At 42.0% G+C, this 21,219-nt stretch overlaps 1 pseudogene; it reads right to left on the bottom strand.

The window, feature by feature from the left end:
• Positions 1-3,970: 3,970 nt before the first annotated feature.
• LOC118855774 lies at positions 3,971-19,889 on the bottom strand (annotated as a pseudogene).
• Positions 19,890-21,219: the final 1,330 nt, after the last annotated feature.

Raw genomic sequence — 21,219 nt, 5'->3', positions numbered from 1 at the left:
CATTTCTTGAATTATGTCAAAATTCTAGTGTTTCCCCATTACAAATAATGCCATCTTTCAGATTTAGATATATGTCTTCATGATATATGAAAAAATGCCCTTTCTGTTCCTATGATTTGTTACATTTTGAATATAAATAAGTATTGCATTCTGTCAATGGCTTTTATTTTTTACATTTAATGCTATGATCATATAATCTGATGAATTCTTGCTTTTTAATATACTTAACTATGTGGTTTGTTTTCCTAAAGTTGGATCAACCTTGTGTCCCTAGTATGAGCCCAATTTGACCACAGGGAAAAATGCATTTGTATTTTTGTTAACATTTATTTAAATTTATTTTTTTTTCTACCAATAGTCTTTAGGGATGTTGGTCTATAATTCCCACATTTGCCCAAACCATATATTGAAGCATAAACACTGAAGAAGAACATTTTTAATAGATGCTGCCATCCCAAAGACTCATAGTTTCCCAGGAGATCTCTGAGGAGACCAAAGTCGTAGAAGAAAAGTATGAAATACACATCATCACCACCATCCTGTCTAGTCTTGGAGTTCTGTTTAGTGTTCTTTCAGTGAGCCTATAGAGGATGAGCTTTTGTTAATTTATTATCATTATTATTTACTTTCACTCAACTATAAAAGAAGTTATCTTCTCCACTTGAGCAATATTACATATCTTATTGAATACAAAGGAATGACAGTAGATCAGAACCTGTCCCAAGACCATTTCTATCTGACCTACACTGAAAAAGATAAAAGTGAGATAACAGGGCAGCTAGGTGGCACAGTGAGTAGAGTACTGGCCCTGGAGTCAGGAGGACCTGAATTCAAATCCAGCCTCAGACACTTGACACACTTACTAGCTATGTGACCTTGGGCAAGTCACTTAACCCCAATTGCCCCCCTCCAAATAAAACAAGAAAAGTGAGATAACAACAATAAAAATAGTTGAAATTTACATAGCACTTCCAGATTTGCAAAGCACTTCAAATACATTATCTTCCTTGATATTCACAACCACTCTGTGAAGTGGGTGCTATTATGATTATTACTATTTTATGGATGTGGAAATTGAGACTGAACGAAATAAAGTTAATGCCTAGATACTCAATACAGGGTTTTCTGACTCCAAGTTGAATGTCCTAGATGTAATACAATACAAATGAAAGAGGGGTTCCTTACGAATGGCAAAGTCCTTCAAATGTCACTATTTGTGGATGATCTTGTGACTGTCACATCAAGTCTGGAACATAGCATGTTCCTAAGTGACATCCATAATCCTTCAAAGAATTCATCCGAATTATACTAATTAGTGTGTGTGTGTGTGTGTGTGTGTGTGTGTGTGTGAGAGAGAGAGAGAGAGAGAGAGAGAGAGAGAGAGAGAGAGAGAGAGAAGGAGGAGGAGGAGGAGGAAGAAGAAGAAGAAAATGAACAAGAAGAAGAAAATGAAAAAGAAGAAAATAAAGAAGAAGGAGGAGGAGGAAGAGGAGAAGGAGGATGAGGAGGATAAGGAGGAGTTATGGGAAATATTAATTTCTGAAGAATTAAAACTGTATGCCACCCAAAGGGAAATGGAGAAGTACATGATGGGTATGGGTAGGCTGCAGTATCTTTATGTATCTTGCAGAACCACTGTACATGACAATGCTCTTGGTCCAGAATTAAACCAGATGAGGAGTAGGTTGGATTGTTTTGGGGAAATTGCATAGTGTGGCACATTGGTTGACTCTGGCTGAACTTTCTCAGGACCAGGCTTGCTATGTTTTAACCTGCTCTCACACACACCCTGATCTCCAGTACCCTTAGGGGTTTGGGTAGTCTCTCTTCTCTGCTCTTGGCTCAAGCCTCTACCACGTATGTTCTCCACATTTTAGGGCCTCAGTGACTAGCAACCCAAATCTATTTAATTATTTATCATTAGATTAGCTTTTACAAAGGAATATTTACTTCAAAGATTTAGGAAGAACAAACATTCACACATTTCCCTGCAATACCTTGGGGGTAGGCTCACAGTTTAGCTCAGTTTTTATACAATATTAGTCTCATCAAGTTCAAGTCCAAAGTCACTTCAGGCTAGTTTCCTGCACCCTTGTACCCCATCCCCTCTTACCACCCAGGGTTTGCTCTCAGTTTGGAAATTCCAGTTCTGGGACAGAAAAGAATGAAAGAAAATTTCCAAACTTCAGGCCCATTTGTTGAGAGCATATGGCCTAAGACGGTGGGAGAGAGGGAAGAGGAGGCCCCTCGAGTCTTCTCCCATTTACTGCATGGTTCACACATGCAGTTTTAATGCTACTGACAGCCCCAGCTATGTGGTCAGTGGAAAAAAGCTCTTCCTAACCACTTAGCAGTCAAGCAGAGAATGCTCATGTATGTACCAATTAAGCAGGTCCCCAGCATATTCTTCTGGGTGACATCATCTTAGGTGGTCTAGGTATGGACCCAACACCCATTACAAGAGCTTTTATTTAGTTCAGTACTCCCTATCTCACTCAGGCTAGAAGTGTAGTAGCCACTCATTGGCCCAATTTTGATTCTGATTGGCTCAGAAGCTTTTACCTGCTCCATTTTCCTGACATGGGCCAGTTCATACCTTCTCAGGCAACCTAGTGGTTCTGTTTCCAAGGGCTCAACATGTAGGTCCCAGACCAATTGGCTTTAACCCTACTCCAACTCAGAACTCTTGAACTCAAGAAATTCACCAGCTTCACCTTGTGTCATTAATTAGCTTTAATTTCTTCCTGGAAACAAAGGCCCATTTTTAATTAAGATTATTCCAGTGATGATGTTTGACAAGGAGTTCTGGGGAAAAAAATACAATTTCTGAAGAATTGAAACTGAAAACCACCCAAAGGGAAATGAAGAAGGTACATGATGGGTATGAGTAGGCTGCAGTTTATGACCAAACAACTAATGGGCAAAGGAAGTGGTATGAAGTGCGTTGTCACAGAGATTAAGGACCAGAAAAGAAAGTGGGTCGGTCATGTGACAAGAGTGAAGAATAACAAATGGACAACCCACATACTCTGCTGATAAGCACAAAACACTGGGAAACCTAGAAGTCCTCCAGAATGTTGAGTTGACTCCCCACAGAGGACTTTCTGGACAAGAAGGACATGATTGACATAGGATGAAAGGTCATGGATGAGTCGCTATCTGCAACAATGGAGGTACTAGTCAAATTGTTGAGGTTTAGTCTCTGCCCACCTAGGGCCAAAAGCTGTTGCAGTTTCGTGATGTTTTGTGGTGGAACCATCTCAAAGAATTCAGTCAGACCACCTCTAATCCAAGAATAGGCATTTATTGAGATTGACGCCTCTCATGGAGCAGGCTAAGATCCAAGAGGAACCAGCAGCTTCAGAGAATGCAAGATGTATTTTTATAGGGTAAAGATGCAATTACACAACAGAAATTTACATAGAATACGGGAATATGATTAATATTAAAAAGGCAGGAGGAGTTTGTTAAGGGATTAGGTAATGAAGGAGGGCTCCTAGCCTCAGCAGAATTGCACAGGTGCTATCGTAGTGTGGGCCCCTTCTACAGTTTGGTGGTCAAGCATTCTGGTCATGCTGCTCTCCAATTGGCTAGCTATTGTGGTTCTGTCTGGTCAAGATAGATGATGTGGTTGTGACTACACACCTGTTTCATGAGAAAGGGTTTCTGTGGGACAATGCTGGATTTCTGTTTCTGTGGGAACATGCCTGTTGTTCTAGTGAACAGTGAGGCATAAGTTAGGACACTGATGGGGGGAAGGGGTGACAGGTAGGTACAGTGAGTCTCTAATGAAGTTAGAATATTGGGGCTGGGGGCAGCTCTACTAGAACTCCATCAATATCAATGAGATCCTAAATCCGTGAATACACCTCCTCCTTTCTCCCCAATGCCAATCTCTTGCCCATCAGAAACACATACTAGGCTTAGCACAGAGCTTTGTGCAAGGTAAATGCTTAATACATAAAAAGATATTTTATTCATGCTAGGGTTTTTTTACAATGCTACCCCCGCAAAAAACCCTATAGAATCCTCTCCCACAACAAAGAAATATAGCTAAACAAAACAAATCTATACATGGTTCGTGTCTAATAATGTATTTCTCATTTTCATACATTTTTGTTCTACCACTTCTTTTCTGGAGGAGGCATACTTCGCCAATGCTGCTGATAGCGAACTTTCCTAGTCCCTCCACATTGGATTCTGAGGAGCATTTAACCTGGGCAGTTGACATCACTTCTTTGTTACAGTGGCATATTCCACAGCCTCAACAGGAGTATGAGTTTTGACACTGATCAGCTCTCCGGGGCTTCTCTCAGACACAGTGGCATAATGGATGCCCTCAGCATCCTCCTTACTGTCCATTTCCATGGCAGAGCTCTAGAAGCCAGGGGAAGAGAGATTGTATCAAGGTACACTGGGAAGGAAGAAACACTGACATGGTAGGGAGAGGGTGGAAAATTCCTAGTAAGCATCTGTGGGGAATGTCACAGATTCATGTGTGCAATGCCTGAGTTAGAAGAGACCTTTGAAATTATCTAGTCTATCCCTTCATTTTAAACATGAGTAAATTGAGGCCAAGACAAGGAAAGGGACTTGCCAAGATCACACGCAAAGCTAGTGGCAGAAGAGGAACTAGACTTTAGATGCCCTGACTCCCAGTGATCATTGTAAGCTTCTTGGGGGTAGGGACTGGTTTTTGCCCCTTTTTATATCAGAAGCACTTAGCACAGGACCTGGCACTTAGTAGGTGGGGAGGAGTGGTGCAGTGGAGTTCATTGTTAAAATTTACCAGCAAATGCCTCAGAGTGGTACTAGGGAACTCCAATTAAACCAATATTAGAGAATCCAAAATGAGTTACTACAGTCATCCTGTACAACCTTTTTTTTGTTTGGAGGACAGACCAGTTTTATGGCAGACCAGGTCTGTCTGTCCTCTGAACCCAGAAAAGAAAAAAGGGGCCCTCAAAATGCCCTACTGCTCTGCCAACTTGTTTTTATAAGCCAGCAGAGACGGCTACCTCCTCTGACAAGTCTGCCTTCCCCACAGTCCCAACCAGGAAATCACTTTCAAGATAGCTTCAGTTCCTAAATCCCAATTAGGAGTCAGCTCCAGTCCTCTCCATTTGGCACCAACGGCCATGCCCACACTCTCAGTAGGGAGGAGCTCATCCCTTGCCCCAAAGGGTCTCTCGCTGCTCATCACATTGATTGAGGAGATCATCACAGGGATTAGGGAATTCCCCTGATCAACACCCCACTCCACCCCACCCCCATAATATTGATAATTAATAACAACATATTTCAAGAGCATTTGGGGGTTTAACAAAGCACATCCTTCACAGGAAATTTGTAAGGTAGATAGTACAAGTATCCTAATTTTAGAGTTGAGGAAACTGAAACTCCAAGAGGTTTTATAACCCCATTGGCTCATTCAGCTAGGATATGGCAGAGATAGAACTAGAATCAGGCCTCTTAGCTATGAGTCCACTGCTTTTTCCATTATACTAACCAATCTCTAGTGACTAATACATTTTTGAAAATGAGAGATTTTTTTAATGCTTTGATGATTTGTCACAGAGTTCTATATTTGTCCTATCTCACTTGATCAATTAATCAACAAACATTTATTAATCACCTACTATGTGCCAGACATCATGCTAAGCAAGAGGAGTACAAAAGGAAGCAAAAGACAGTTCCTGTCCTCAAGGAGCTAACAATCTAGTGTTCCATTTCTTGCATTTAATAGCTGTTTCTGACTTGCAGTAACTGCTGATCTGACCTTCTCTGAATAAAGGAACCTGCAGAGTTGCTGCTCCCTCTGCCTCGATTATTCAGTGCATTGGCAATTCACAATATAATGGCCTCTGAACATTTTGGGTCTCTACCAAGTCTTCCTCTGATGATGTCTCATTGAGGGATGGCAGGTAACTAACCCTGGGATCTCTCAGACTATGTTAAAAAAGCAGGCCCTGGTAGTTTCTGTTAATCTGGAAAGATTAGAAAGGAGCACGGTGTCTGCTGTCCAAGGACTAGCTCAACCAAGTACAGGGAGTTCATGACCACCAGGTAATGAATTCTTTGGTTATGGCATCCCGTGAAACAAAGATAAAATAAACACATGCATTTGTAACTAGGATGGTATGACTGGGGCTTCATGCCTTGGTGTCCACTGTCTAAGGGGTATGGGAGCATGCTTCTCCTCTGAGCTCATTCTAGCATTTTCTACCTAACTCTGTTGGCCCTACGCTGACACATGCCATATCTTGCTTCATAGATAAGTCACTCTAACCTTCCTCCTACCCTAACTGTATCTTCTTCCTCTTTTCCTCCTCCTAGAGGTTTTCTTCAAGGCTATACTTAATGGGGTACACTATTTTCTATGACTTCTCAACTGCTTCACAAAGTTCCAATTTATTTCCTAAGGCCCATCTTCTGCTAAGAATTTCTACTCCATTCCTATGGGTCTCCACATTTTTCCTTCTTTATTTTACAGGACAGATCTCTGGAAGAGTTTGAGGAAAGAACTATGATAGGACATGTAGATGATATAAAAACAAAAATTGTCAATTAAGATTTAATTAAAAAATATAAGTGGAGTTATAAGTAGGATGGAGTGACTGGGACTTTCTATCTGGCTGCCAATCTTTCAAGGGGCATGGGGGTATACTTCTTCCCTGGCTCCATCCTCACAGTGCTTGGACCTCTGTGGGTCTTATTGCAAAAGACAGCACCTTTCTTGCCTTATAGGCAAGACCCTAATCCTGATTCCCACATGCTTTCTTCCATGTCCTCTTCTTCATGAATTGTCTATTCAAACTGTTGTGCCAATGGTTTGAAATTTCTTTTACATTTCAACCCCTACTTGCACCACAAGGTTCCAGCCATTCTCCTATGGCCCATGAATATATCCACCTCTTCCAAATGACTGTGGCACCAGAACTTGTCACATCCCCTTTCTCTGGTGGGGGTTTCCCACATCCAGCCAAACTTCACTCAACTGGGTAAAATTATCTTCACACCCTTCCTTCCTCCTTTTCCTGCCCACACGCTTCATCTTCTGCCTTCCCACAGTATTGGGTGGGCCAACGCTCTGACTTCTCCAACTCTGACAACATTGCCCCTGGCACCAGAATTTCTAGTTATAGCCCTGCATATAAGGTCATAACTTTATAAAGCTGAAAATGTAGTTTCTCATTTCAAACGCAATCATTATGATCTATGACACAAATTCTGCCCCTTTCTATTTCAAGAGATCTTTTAGACTAGGACAGATAGATCTGCCTATCTGTGCTCTTGAGAGTAGGAAGGGAGAGGAAATTTCCTGTCAAGAGGCAAGGGAATGACTTCTTGGTAAATGGTCTGCATTCTTTTCTGTCGTTGGGCAATGTGTATATCATAGTATAAAGGGCATAGGGTAGGGGATCAGGAAGTCTGGACTGGAATTCCCACTTTGTCACTAACTCACAGTGTAATGTTGGTCAAGTCTCTTGACCTCTGTGGACTTTGGGGTCTTCCCTTGCAAAATGAGTGGGTTGAATTAATCTGTTCCTTTCCACCTCTAATCATCTAGAGCTGGAAAGGAACTTATGCTTATGTGAAGAGTAATAAAAACTCTACCCTGTCCTCAACACAGGGCTGTGGTGTGGGTCAGATGACATTACACAGGTGCATTATAGATAAAAGATAAGAAGTCTTACTCACCTTTGGCTTCTCTCCCTGGGTCTCAGAGTCATCACCTGTCAAAAGAGACACTCTTAGAGGAGTGAACCCCCTACATGGAAGTTAATAGAGGGATATTGCCCCAGTTGCCCAGCTCTGCTCTTCTCTACTCCCAGCTTAAGGTTTATCACCATGGATAGGGTTCCATTCCTTATCCTCTTTCCTGCTACCCCAACACAACTCAAAATGTAGCTACCATGAGTTCCATTCCACTTCTGGGACTTGAAATGGCTACTTACTGGAGGATTTAAGAGGAATCAATGAGGGAAGCTTCCTGGTATAGATATTTGTGCATTCATGGTTATAAGTTATTTAGCCTGGCATTTGAAGCTCTGTGGAAATTGATTCCACATGATCTTCCCAGATTCATCTCTTACCGCTCCCTCTCATTTATTCTATGTTCCAGCCCAACTGTATTCTTTCCTACTCTATGCCCAGAATAGCATTTCACGGCCGCAGCCCCATCTCCATTTGCTGTGGTCTCTCCCTTGTTTTAAGCCCCAAGTCAGGCATTCTCCATTCCTACTCCCACCTCTTGAGCCCAGCTGAAAGAGATCTCTCCTCCCTCACACTCGTCATAGCGCTATGCCAGGGCCAGTTTTGTACTCATCTCATTCTCTCATAAAACTTATTTACGTACAAATCCCCCACCCCTTCTCCTTTAGTTTGTAGTCTCCTTGAAAGCAATGTCTGTGTCACATCTGTTTCTGTGTTCCCCAGCACCTAACACTGTCTTGCTCACCATATGTGTTTAACAAATCTCTATTGAAATAAATTGAATTGAATGGAAAATTCAGTTGAATTATGGTCAGTGACATAGAGAAAAGAAGAGAGAGAAACATTCATCTCCAAGCATCCATTCGTTCAGGGTACATTTGTTGAACACCTACTATGTGCAAGACCCCTTTTACTGAGAGAATAGAGGAAGGAGTTACAAAGATGAATAAAACAAAGTCCCTGCCCCCACGAAGCTCATGATTGACTAGGGCGATTGGAACATATATAGTAGAATGAGATGTGCCATAGAGGAGAGAATAGAAGGGGATTAGGCAGCAACCTGGTACCATAGTGTTCAAAGGGTATGTAGAATCCTGAACTCTCTTTTGCTAGCCTGAGATCACAATGTTACAGAGGTAGGAGATCAGGGAGATTGGGAGCACGATGGAATGTATAAAAGGGTAAAGATACCCCATTTCTCACCTTCCCCTGCTTTCTGGTAGATCTTCCTGGCACAAATGATGCCCACAACAAGAAGCACTGATAGGAGAAGGCAAGAAAGGACCACACCCAAAGTGCTGAATTTCTTCTCTGAGGAACTTAGAGGAAAAGAGATGTGAGATATGAGAGAAAGTGGGTGGGGTGGGAAGAAGTAAACCACCCTGGGGACCTGATTTGCTCTGTGCCTAATGTAATAAAATGGAGGGCATTTTGGCAGCAAAATTTGGCAACAAAACCTCAGAAGTTTTTGAGTATTAGGACTCAGGAAGAGGGTAATTTAACAGTAGCACTTTCAGCCAGATATTAGGCTGCCGAATCATTTGTATCCACCAGCTTTTTCCCAATATTTGAGGATGTGGTAAGATAAAGGGAAGACTTAAATTGTTGCACTGATCAATTGGAGCAAGAGGTCAATTTGTACACTCTATAATTCTCTGTAACGATTTTCACATTTATAGGTTCATAGGATACCTGGAAGACACCTTAGTGATCATCTTGTCTAATACCTCCAGTTTTCATATGAGAAACTGAGGTTGCACCAGACATTATTTAAAGTGTCGGGACTAGGTCAGATCCTCTTTAAGGAGGATTGGATTTAATCTTGTTTATATCTCTGAAATGAGAACAATGAAATTTAGAACACTTACCCTTGACCAAGTGGTGTAGTGGATAAAGTGCTAGACCTGAAATTAGAAAACCTGAGTTCAAATCCAGCCTCAGACACTTGCTAGGTGTGTGACCCTGGGCAAGTCACTTAAACTATTTACCTCAGTTTCCTCATCTATAAAATGGGGATAATAATAGCATCCCAAGGGTTTTGTGAGGATCAAATGAGAGGATAATTGGGTTTACTCTTATTTATATCTCTGCCCATCTAGAAAATGATAACAACGAAATCTGTAACACTTACCCTTCATCAAGTGGTGTAGTGGATAAAGTGCTAGACCTGAAATTAGAAGACATGAGTTCAAATCCAGCCTCAGACACTCACTATGTGTGTGACCCTGGGCAAGTCACTTAAACTGTTTGCCTCAGTCTTGTCATCTATGAAATGGGAATCATACTAGCATCTACCTCCCAGGGGTTTTGTGGGGATCAAATGAGATGGTAATTGGGGGGGGCAGAGCCAAGATGGCTGCTTGAAAACAGCATCTTTCCAGAGCTCTCTCACAAATTCTGTCAGATATCTCTAAAAAAGTGAATCCGAGCAGATTTGAGAGAGTTAGAAGCCACTAGTAGACTGAGTGGGGCAGGAACGCCAGGCATGTGGGGTGGCAGCAGACCGCACCAAATGGGAGCAGCTGCAGAACCCAGCCAGAGCACTGGGCTGGGAGAGCGCTGGGTGTGCAAAACACAGGAGCAGGAGCAGGCCCAGGGCTAAAATACTGGCTACAGTGGTGATACCCAGGCCTCCTAGCCCAGGATGGGATTCTACAGGAGACGCCAGCCCAGTGCCTGTGGCCATGGGAGCAGCTATCCCTGAGGCCTCCAGCCCACAGTCTAAAGGTTTGAAAATCACCTTCTTGACCACGTAAAATGGCTCTCATCCCTCCCTTCCTCACTGAGATAATACTCCCTTGGGAAAAACCCTGAAATAGAGGAGCTGGAAGTGGGGCTGCAGTAGCCTTTTAGCTTGGGAAATTGGGGAGAGGGCCCTTCCTGTGGTGGTGGAGGGAGACTAGTGCAGGAAGAGAGGTGTCACAACAGGCCCCACCTCAGCAGAACAGTGGGAGTTCCTGAGCCCCAGGGGGTGGAGCCAGCAAACTTCAGCACCAGGACCCCAGATGTGCCTTTGAACAGCCAGAGGAAGTGGCAAACACCAGCACAGACAACAGCTGAGACCACCCAGGCTGTGGCCCAGCCCCAGGGGAAGAGATTTCCAGCAGTCAGACCACCCCTCCCCCACACCTCACAAAAACCAGAGGCCACAGCACATAAAGCCAATGAGCAGGCTCACAGTTCCCAGCACAAGAAGCTTGGGACAGAGCCCCCTGAGCCCCAGAAGCAGAGATCCACTTTAGAAGCCAGGAAAAAAAGCACCATGAAAAACAGACCAGAAAACCAAAGACTATTGATTCCTATTACAGAGACAGGGAAGATCAAAATACTCATTCAGAAGAGGGCAGCATTGGCACTATACCCACATCAGAAATCTGAATGTGAGCTGGTCTCCAGCCCAAAAAGCATTCCTGGAAGAACTCAAGGGGGATTTTAAAAACCAAATTAGAGAGGTAAAAGAAAAGAACAAATCTTTGGAAAGTAAACTTGGCAAAATGGTTAAGGAGGTTCAGAATATAAATGGAGAGAATGGCTCCTTAAAAAGTAAAACTAATCAAATGGAAAAGAGATACAGAAGCTAAACGAAGAAAACAATGTGTTAAAAATTAGAATTGGGCAAGTAGAAGCTAATGACTCTATGAGACATCAAGAATCAGTCAAGCAAAATCTAAAGAATAAAAAAATAGAAGCAAATGTGATATGTCTGACTGAGAAAACAACTGACCTGGAAAATAGATCCAGGAGAGATAATATAAGAATTACTGGTCTACCTGAAAGCCATGATGAAAAAAAGAACCTGGACAGTATCTTCCAAGAAATCATGAAGGACAGTTGTCCCAAGGTCCTAGAACCAGAAGGTAAAATAGTCATCGAAAGAATCCACCAATCATTCCCTCAAAGAGATCCCCAATTGAAAACTCCAAGGAATATTGCAGCTAAATTCCAGAATTATCAGTTCAAGGAGAAAATACTGCAAGCAGCCAGAAAGAAACAAGTCAAATATAGCAGAACTACAGTCAGGATCACACAGCATCTTGCAGTGTCTACAATAAAAGACAGGAGAAATTGGAATATGATATTCTGAAAGGCAAAGGAGCTTGGCCTACAACCAAGGATCAACTACCCAGCAAAACTGAGCATCATTTTTCAGGCAAGGAGATGGACATTCAATGAAATAGGGGAAAATTCGATCTTCAAATACAAAACTTAAGGGACACAAAAAAGGTAAACTGGGGGAAAAAACAAAACAAAAAAAAGAGAAACTATATTCTTCAATAAGGGAAAATTGTTTACATTCTTATATAGGATTATATTGATTTATATATGTGATTGATATATATATGTATATATATATATATATATGTCAATCTTGAGAACGGTACAGTTATTACGACAACTGAAAGGCATATACATAGACTGAGGGTGTCAGTATAAGGTAACTGATGTAATGATAAAGAACATAATTAAGGGGTGAAAAGGGGTTGTTCTGGGAGAAGAGGTGAGGAGGAGGTAGAAAAGGGTAAATTATGTCACATGAAGAGGCACAAAAAGAGATAGAAAGAGAAATTCCATTTAAAGTTACTGCAGACATTTTTTTGGTAGTCTGTTTGGGAGTCTATCTGCCAAGACAAACCCAGGGCCTACATGAACACAATTATGAAACGCATTTCACACAAATAAAGTCAGATCTAAATAAATGGAAAAACATCACTTGCTCATGGCTAGGCTGAGCTAATACAATAAAAATGACAATTTTATATAAATTAATTTATTTATTCAGTACCATACCAATTGAACTACCAAAAAATTATTTTACAGAGCTTGATAAAATAATAACAAAATTAATCTGGAAGAACAAAAGGTACAGAATATCAAGAGAATTAATGAAAAGAAATGCTAGGGAAGGTGGCCTAGCCATACCAGATATTAAACTGTACTATAAAGCAGCAGTCATCAGAACTGCTTGGTAGTGGCTAAGAAACAGTGTGGTGGATCAGTGGAACAGGTTAAGTACACAAGATACAGTAGTCAACCACTATAGCAATCTAGTCTTTGATAAACCCAAAGAACCCAGTTTCTGGGCTAAGAATTCACTATTTCACAAAAATTGCTGGGAAAATTGGCAAATGGTAGGGCAGAAACTGGGCATAGACCAATATCTTAACACTGTATACCAAAATAAAGTCGAAATGGGTTCATGATTTAGGAATAAATGCTGATACCATAAGCAATTTGGGAGAGCAAGGAATAGTTTACCTGTCAGATTAATGGGAAAGGGAAGAATTCATGACCCAACAAGAGATAGAGAGCATTACAAAATGTAAAATGGATAATTGTGACTATGTTAAATTGAAAAATTTTTGTATAAGCAAAGCCAATGCAACAAAGATTAGGAAGGAAGTAGAAAAATGGGAGAAAATCTTTACAACCATTGTCTCTGATAAAAGCCTCATATCTAAAATTTACTGGGAACTTAGCCAAATTTATAGGAATACAAGTCATTCCCCAATTGAGAAATGGTCAAAGGATATGAACAGGCAGTTTTCAAAGGAAGAAATTAAAGATATCTGTAGTCACATAAAAATGCTCTAAATCACTATTGATTAGAGAAGTGCAAATCAAAACAACTCTTAGGTACCACATCTCTCCTGTCAGATTGGCTAACATGACAAAACAGGAAAATGATAAGTGCTGGGGAGGATGTGGAAAAATTGGAACATTGTTACATTGTTGGTGGAATTGTGAACTAATCCAGCCATTCTGGAGAGCAATTTGGAAATATGCCCAAAGGGCTATAAAAATATGCATACCCTTTGGCCCAGCAATACCACTTCCAGGGCTATATCCCAAAGAGATCATACAAGTGGGAAATAGACCTGTATATACAATAATATTTGTAGCAGCTTTTTGTGGTGGCAAAGAATTGGAAATCAAGGGGATGCCCATCAATTGGGGAATGGCTAAAGAAATTGTGGTATATGAATGTAATGGAATACTGTTGTGCTATAAAAATGAGGAGCAGATGGACTTCATTATAACATGGAACAACTTATATGAACTGATGCTGGGTGAGAGGAGCAGAACCAGGAGATCATTATACATGATTACAGAGACACTGTATCTGTAAGGACCAACTTTGATAGACTTGACTCCTTTCATCAATGCAAGATTCAAAGACAGCTCCAAAGGACTCATGATGGAAAAAGCTATGCACATCCAGAGAAAGAATTATGGAATCTGAATGCAGATTGAGGCAAACTTTTTGCTATCTTTTTTCCTTCTTTTTTTGGTTTCATTTCTCCTTTCTCATGATTCATTCCATTGGTTATAACTCTTCTTTGCAACTGGACTGTGATGTAAATAAGTTCAATGTGAAGGTATATGTAGAACCTATATCAGATGACATTCTGTCTTGGGGAGGAGGGGGAGGAGAGGGAGGAAGAGAAAATTTGGAACCCCAAAACTTGTGGAACTGAGTGTTGTAAAGTAAAAATAATAAAATAAATTTATTTTTAAAAATGAGATGGTAATTGTGAAGGTCTTGCCATAGTGCCTGGCCCATAGTAAGTACTATATAAATGTTAGCTGTTCTTATAGTTGTTATGATAGTATACCATGTGATGTGATAACAAAAGCACTGGCCTGAGAGGCAAGAGATCTGGGTCCTTAAACTGGTTTTTCCATTATCCCCTAGGAACTAGGTTAGCTCCTTGGTAAGGTATAAGATCTTGCATTCAATCTTGTTTTTAACCTTTGTCCATCTAGAAAATAATAACAATGACATCTGTACATAACACTTACCTCTCAGCAGGTGGTGAAGTGGATGAAATGCTTGGCCTGAAATGAGAGGACTTGAGTTCAAATGCAGCCTCAGACACTTACTAGCTGTGTGACCCTGGGCAAGTCATTTGAGGATGTGCTAAGAAGAGTGGAGTGTTGTACCAGTTAGCTGTGTTAACAGGTTCACTTGTATACTCTGATTCTCTATAACAGTTGTCACCTTTAGAGGCACATAGGATACCTGGAAGATATTTTGGTGATCATCTTGTCTAATACCTCCATTTTACATGTGAGGAAACTGAGCAAATTATTTGAAGTGTTAAGCAAAATTATTTGAGGTGTTAAGTCTAGGTTGGCTCCTCTATAGAGTGTAAGGTCTTGCATTTAATCTTGTTTTTAACCTTTGTGCATCTAGAAAATTATAACAATGAAATCTATAACACTTACCTCTCAGCAGGTGGTGAAGTGGATATAGAGCTAAACCTGGAATTAGAAAGACCTGAGTTCAAATCCAGCCTCAGACACTTACTAGCTGTGTGATGTGGCCAAGTCATTTAACCTGCCTCGGTTTCCCAATCTGTACAATAGATACAACAATTGCACTTAGCTGCCAGCATTGCTATGAGGTTAAAATGAGAATATTGATAATAGCTATTGTTAATATTTACGGTTTCTTTCTAGACACTTTTCCCTCGTAGTGATTGCTCAAGGAACATCAAGCCCTTGGATTTCAATGAAGTTTCTTTAGCCAAGGTTTAATAGGAATGTAATTCTATGAGAATATCATGAACTTTAGAGATCTTAGGCATGATACAGCTCAACTCCCTCATTTCACGGATAAGGAAATTGAGCCCCAGAGGGAGATAACTGTTGAGAGGACTACAGATCCCAGTGATGAAGAGAACCTGGAACAGCATCCCCAGGAGTAGTCATGGCTTTAGATCTACTTTCCTGGATCCCAGGATTTAGAGCTAGATAAGGCCTCCTATGTCATTAAATTCGACAATTTTATTTTATAGATGGGAAATTGAAGCTGAAAGATGGAAATGACACGCCTGTGTTCAGACAGATAAATATGAAGCAATGCAGAAATTAAAATTCAGGTCCTCTCTTGAATGCCATGGTCTTGATAGCTTCTAGGGTTTTTCCATCTCATGGGGCCATGTTGATGTGGTTCCCATTTAGAGGTCTGAGAACCCCTTGGGAATTCAAGATGAGAGTCCAAGAAGTTAGTGCTAAAATTTTTTAAATGCCCCCCTAGCAGTAATCAATTACAGATTATGAGTAGTATATTAAATTTCCCTAGGGTTTCACAACACATATTTTTTGTTGTTGAATGGGGTTCATAGAATAAAAGAAGTTGGGAACCACTGAGATAGAGAAATAAAGAGTGCTATGAGGACACTGAATGCCATGTAGGCACAAAACAGAGTATAGTTTTGGAAGGCAAAATTGTGAAGTTCAGAAAATTTGCCTTTGGTAACCCTATGCCTCTTCTCCTTGTACACTATTTTGTACTTTCCATCAACTCATCTTTTGCTAAGCTTTGGCATATTGAAGTTTGGGGGAAATCACCTTTTGGTGGATCAAGGCCCTCCTTGAGACAAGAAGGCAGTGTAGGGGCTCCCCGGCTTGGCCAAGAGAGAAGCTCTTTTGTCCCAGGTGGTTAACTAGTGACCAGCTCCACAGCTCAGCTGACTCTGGTCTATGTGTAATATTTCTCAAGATTAGGAAGATTGATATGCAGATAGTTGGAGGAGAAATGGGGAGAGGAAACGTCAAACGAACCACACCGGCTAGGGCTAAAGGATTTCAGATCTTAGGCCACAGTAAGCATAAATTTGAGAGAAAGTGAATTTATCCTAGGCCCACTGCAGCCCTGGGCTCCCCGTGGAAAAGGTCAGTGAATCTTGGAACATGGTCAGTGCATACTAAGGTTTGGAGACGTTTAGATGTAACACACAGACTTCTGGGAGAGAGAAGGAAGTTTTTGGAAAGTAGAGGTACCTGTTGGTGGCCGGGTTGCTGGAAGTGACCTCTGAAGTAGTTTGCATGTCTTCAGTGGGGCTCTGTTCTTGTACTGCAAAGAGAAGAAATTGAGGGAAATGTGTACTTGCTATCTCCTGATACTACCCAGGAGCTGCCAGCACAGGAATGCTGGCCCTGTAAGGGAATAGCACTTTAAAAAATACAATGCCTTGTGTGAATATAATTTATGATACATCTTATGTGCTGTATCAGGTACCATTCAATATATAGTCTCTAGGATTCTATCCTACTGTTCTTGCTGCTGTCATTCTGTGGCACCTCAGGGGTCCTTCCTCTGCCAGGCCATTAACAACATAGTATAGTATGTCTTATAGGCTGTTCTTTCCTCAGGAGAAGGCTAGAGCTGTTGTCACATGAAAACAAAACTTCATCTTCTCCTCCCCTAGCTCCAAGTGTGCCACTGAAGCTTCCTATATAGAAAGGATACAGAGACTACAGGAATAAAAAGAACAAATTTTTGTCCATGTACTGTTGTGGGTAAGTGTACGCACATATGTGTATATGTATAAATGAGCCTGTGTCCCTGTATGAGTATTTGAGACACCCCATGAGTATGTGGGTCTCCATGATCTCCGGGGGTAGCTTCTTCCCAGTCTTGGGAAGAGGTCATTTACCTTCCCCAGGGACAGGAAACCTAACACAGGCAGCTAGGTGGTACACTGGGTAGAGTATGGGGTGTGGAGATGTAAGTTCAGATCTGGCCTCAGACCCTTACTAACTGTGGCAAGTCACTCAATGTCTGTGTTCAATTACTTTGTATTATAAAATCCAATGACTTTTTCTCAATCCTCATTCTCCTTGACCTCTCTGTAGCCTTTGACACTATTGATCGTTCTCTTTCCCTTGGTACTCTCTCTTTTCTAGGTTTTCATGACCCTGCTCTCTCCTTGTTCACCTCCTACCTATCCGACCATTCCATCTCAATCTTCTTTGCTGGATCCTCATCTACGTCATGCCTTGATACCCTAGGTATCTCTCAGAGGCCCTCTTCTCTGCTACTTCACTTGGTGACCTCATCACCTCCCATGGTTGGAATCATTTTCTTTATGTTATTGATTCTCAAATTCATCTATCCTGCCCTAACTTCTCTGCTGACCTCCAGTCTCCCATCTCCTACTGCCTTTCAGACATCTCAAACTGGATGTCCAGTAAACATCTAAAGTTTAGCATGTCAAAAACTGAACTGATTATCTTTCCACCTAAACTCTTCCCACCTCCAAATTTTCCCATTACTGACTAACACAACATAATCCTTCCAGTTTTCTGGCCTTCGTCATCTTTGAATCCTCCCTGTGTCTCTCTTCCCATATCCAATCAGTTGCTAAAGCCTGTTGATTTTACCTTTGCAACATTTCTCAAATGTGATCCCTTCTCTCTGCTGATCCTGCCACCATCTTGGTGCAGGTCTTCACTCCCTCACACTGTAATAGACTGCTGGTGGATCTGCGTGCCTCCTCTCTTTGCCTCCTCAATCCATCCTCCGTTCAGCTACCAAAGTGGCTGGACACAGACCCAACTTTATCACTCCTCTACTCAGCAAACTCCAATTGTTCTCTATTGCCTCCAGGAGCTAATACAAAATTCCTAGTTTGTCAGCTTAGCCCCCTGCACCACCTTTCCAGTCTTCTTACACCTTAAACCCCAACAGATGCTCTTAGATCCAGTGAAACTGGACTCCTTTCTTTTCCTCAAACAAGATACTCCATCTCTTGGCTCCAGGCATTTTCTTTGGCTGTCACTCATACCTGGAATGCTCTCTCTTGTTATCTCTGCTCCCCGGCTTCCTTCAAGTCCCAACCAAAATCTCACCTTGTACTGGAAGCCTTTCCCAACCCCTCTTTCTTCCATTTGTTCATTATTTCCTATTTAACCTTTATATAACTCATTGTATATATTTGTTTGCTTTTTGTCTTCCCCATCAGATCGTGAGATCCTTGAGGGTAGTTAGAATCTTTTGGTTCTTTTTGTATCTGTAGGGCTTAATGTTTAACATAGTGTTAGGGACCTGGCACATAGTAGGAGATTCATAAATGTTTATTGACTCACTATGTGCCTGCGTTTCCTCAGCTGTAAAACAGGGATAATAATAACACTTACCTCCCAGGGTTGTCACAAGAATAGAATGAGACAATAGCTATAAAGTGCTTAGGACAATGCCTGGCACATACTAAATCCTTAATAAATGCTTATTCATTATTCTTAACTCAGCTTAGAACACGAGTTCTTAACACAGGCCTCAATGACTCCCAAGGGGTGCATGAGTAGATCTCAAGTGAATTTAGATGCAGAGAAAAAACACATTTCTTTTTACTAACCTCATACTGAAATTCAACACTCCTTTCAATTATTTAAAAGCATTATTCTGAGGTGGGATCCATAGGCTTCACTAGACTGGTGTAAGGTCCATTACAGAGAGAAGGTCAAAAACCCCTGATGAAAGAGTGAGTGTGGGGAGTGGGGAAGAGCTGAGGGGAATAAAAGGAGGGACTAGAAAGGATGAAGGGCTGTCCGGAGATCCTGAGGAGGTCCACTGTCCCCTTGCAGGGGCCTTCACTTAAGTATGTGATTAACAAATGTGTTGAATTGAACCTGCTCTACTCTACCTGGAAGGGACGTACCTGGCCACACCTTGAGGCGGAGTCTCCTGAGGACTTTTGACCTTGTAGATTCCAGAGGGATCACACACTAGTAGTCACCTGAATCATTTGCCCTGAGCTTAAACGTGATAGTGATGGTGATGGTGCCATTATCATTTCGGTAAGAAGAGAAGTATTTATTGTCTGACACAAAAAACGTGGAGTTTGTTTCTGAGGGTGGTGTATTACAAGCTACTTCATTCTCTTGCTTTTTACACCAATACATCCATCTGTTTTCATGTTCCTGGGCCTTGTAGGAGCAGTTCACACTGAATGTCTCCCCTTCCTGTCCTCCGTGCTGTTCCTCAGCCCAGTCTTCTTGTCCCTTGGAGCCTGGAGATGTTGACCTCACCTCCTCATATTGGGAATCCAAAGTTCTCCCTGGCTTGCCTGGGGGATAAGAGCTTGAGTGGGAACCTGGTCTCCTCAGACGGCAGCCTCCTCTGCCCTCCCATAGACAGAATATGCCATAAAGAAGCAGTTCAGGGAGCCTCCCTCTCTTCCCCATCCCTGGACACCCCATGGTCTCCAGCTCTTCCCCACTCCTGAGCCTTCTCTCCTATCCCTCCCCTGTTTCTCATTATCATTCACCCTCCCTCAGCCCTTCCCTCCTCATGCTCAGCTTTCTCCCCTCCCCCATCCCATCCTTACCCCACCTGAGTTGCCCAGTGATAGCAGCAACAACAGCTGTAGGATTTCTGGGGCCATGCTGGTCCTCTCTTGTTACTCAGAGGGAGACAATAGAGGGAGCTGCCAACCCTCCGTCTGGCCCCCAGGGAGATAGGAGGGGCAGGGCCCTGATGCTGCTCTTCCTCCCTCTGAGCCTCTATGAGGGAAGAAGAACTAAATGTGGGGGATGGGGGAAGGGCCCCAAGGGGGCAAGTGGAGGGCAGTAGAAGGAAACACAGAGCTCAGAGGGGAAGGGCAAGAGAGCCTTTCCACGGCGGTTCTCACCCACTCAGATTTGTGCTAAACCAATCTGACTTTTACACATACCCGCACTACGGGAATTGCTAGTCAATTTTGCTCCTCACTCTGAATTTTAGAATTGAAAATGTCACTTGTCAAACCTCTGAGCCCTAAGAAGGTTCCAGGATCCCTCCTACTGAGCAGCTAAAGTCCTAAGAGGATGTGGTCGGACTTACCACTTCTTAGTCCACCAGGGTTTCTCCCACTGAACAGTTTAAGCCATAAGAGGATGTGGCTGCTGTTTGTCATGTCTTAGTCCATCCACGTTGTGTTCTCATACCACAGTATCCCCAATATATGGACACCCAGGATGGCAGGGGAGGAGGGTACCAGTTATAAAGCTTCGGGTTGAAGTTCAGGCAATTCTTGGGAGCCTCAGACTATGTCTCCTGTGAGATGTGTAACTTCAGACCCTTAGCACAGTCTGGGGGTGGGAGGGCAGAGGGATAAGAAAGGGTTCAAGGAGAACCTTCTTACCGTCACCTGCCCTTTTCTCTGAGTCTTTCCCTATGGCTAAGAAGCACCAAAGATGCACTGAGATCCCCCTCTTTCTTTTCTAGAATATAGAGAAGCAGAGACTTTGAAAGTCGTCAGTTGTATTGCTTCATTTTATAACTGAGGAAAGCAAGGCCCAGAAAGGAGAAGTTACTTATCCCCAATAATATAAATAGGAATCTTCCTCATGATATTTCTAGGTTCTCATCCACGCTTAGTCTGTCTAGTGTCAAGGGACAGGTTTGCCTGAAGGAGGTAGGGAAGAGGGAATAGATCAGTATAGGATGGATAGTCCTAGGAAATGGTTAAGGGTGCTTCCCTGGTACCCCATGTTATTTAAGGGGTTAGGGGTGTTAAACCTGAAAATTTGGTTGAAGGAAACAACAGAGTTAGGTGATAGAAAAATCCATGTTGTTTATTATTTTCCCTTAAAGCATAGCGCAGCTAGCTTACTTGTACGTACAAGGAGTCAGAGTATAAACTCTGGCTGCCTGAACAAAGCAATGAGAAAACTTATATACGTTATTTTAGCAGAGCTAGCAAGCCTGTATGACCTCATTTTTATGACCCCCAT

This window comes from Trichosurus vulpecula, chromosome 7 (genome assembly GCF_011100635.1).
Source record: "Trichosurus vulpecula isolate mTriVul1 chromosome 7, mTriVul1.pri, whole genome shotgun sequence".
Classification (NCBI taxonomy): domain Eukaryota; kingdom Metazoa; phylum Chordata; class Mammalia; order Diprotodontia; family Phalangeridae; genus Trichosurus; species Trichosurus vulpecula.
The sequence above is the reverse complement of the archived record's forward strand: the minus strand, read 5'-3'. Positions and strand labels throughout refer to the sequence as shown.